General features: G+C 33.7%; 1 protein-coding gene across 2 annotated transcripts in view; it reads right to left on the bottom strand.

The window, feature by feature from the left end:
• Positions 1–795: 795 nt before the first annotated feature.
• LOC117178908 overlaps positions 796–935 on the bottom strand; it is a 3,228-nt gene continuing 3,088 nt past the window's right edge. For both annotated transcript variants that reach the window (XR_004467838.1, XM_033370449.1), the window contains one exon: positions 796–893. The gene's annotated coding sequence lies outside the window, so the exon portion shown is untranslated. The remainder of the gene's footprint in view (positions 894–935) is intronic.

Here is a 935-nt window from a genome sequence, read left to right as displayed (position 1 = left end):
ACCGCGTTGCTAAATGCATCTTCTACAGAAATTTTTACCAAATTTAAAGTATAATGATACAAATATTAGCTTTAAATGTAGTTGCGATGACGCTGTTGGACCTGGCCATGCACCAGGCTGCTAAAAGCAATACCTACAGAAATTTTCACGAAATTTAAAGTTTGGTGATACAAATATAAACTGCAAATGTAGTTGCGATGACGCTTGTGTACCTGGTTATTCACCATGTTAATAGAAGCTTCTTCTACAGGAATTCTCACAATATTTAAAGTTCGATGACATAAATCTCAACTTCAAATGTAGTTGCGATGACACTGATGGACCTGGTTATGTACCAGGTTGATAAAAGCATCTTCTACAAGAAATTTTACCAAATTTAAAGTTTAATGATCCAAATATCAACCTCAAATGTAGTTGCGGTGACGCTGGTGTACCTGGTCATGCACCAGGTTTCTAAAAGCATCTTATACAGGAATTCTCACAAAATTTAAAGTTCGTTGATAAGGTCAAATTCAAGTGTAGTTATAAATGTTAAATGCAGTTGCGACGGTCAGGATTTGCTTGTTTGTGTACCAGAGTGATAAAACTTAAGAAACATCCGAAGTAGAATATCTGTGTTGGATACCTTGTTCCAGAGACTTATCCAGAAAAAAATCAAAAGAATATTGCAGGTGCATACCATATATTTCTTTATTTGTACACAAATAATAATTTATTTTGACAGCTCTTAATTCAAACACTAAAACATAAATAAGGAACTCTCAATGATTTAGGAATCTGAGATTAGACTTTTTTCTTTTGCAGTTCATTCTTTTTGCATCTTAAACTATCTTTAACCTGTCTGTCACTTTGTATCTTCCACTTTGCTTTCTTCGCAAGCAGTCTACAATACACTGGAATAGATATAATAAGATGTCATAATCTAGTGATGTGAT

Source organism: Belonocnema kinseyi, chromosome 8 (assembly GCF_010883055.1).
Source record: "Belonocnema kinseyi isolate 2016_QV_RU_SX_M_011 chromosome 8, B_treatae_v1, whole genome shotgun sequence".
Classification (NCBI taxonomy): Eukaryota; Metazoa; Arthropoda; class Insecta; order Hymenoptera; family Cynipidae; genus Belonocnema; species Belonocnema kinseyi.
This window is presented reverse-complemented; position numbering and strand designations above follow the sequence as displayed.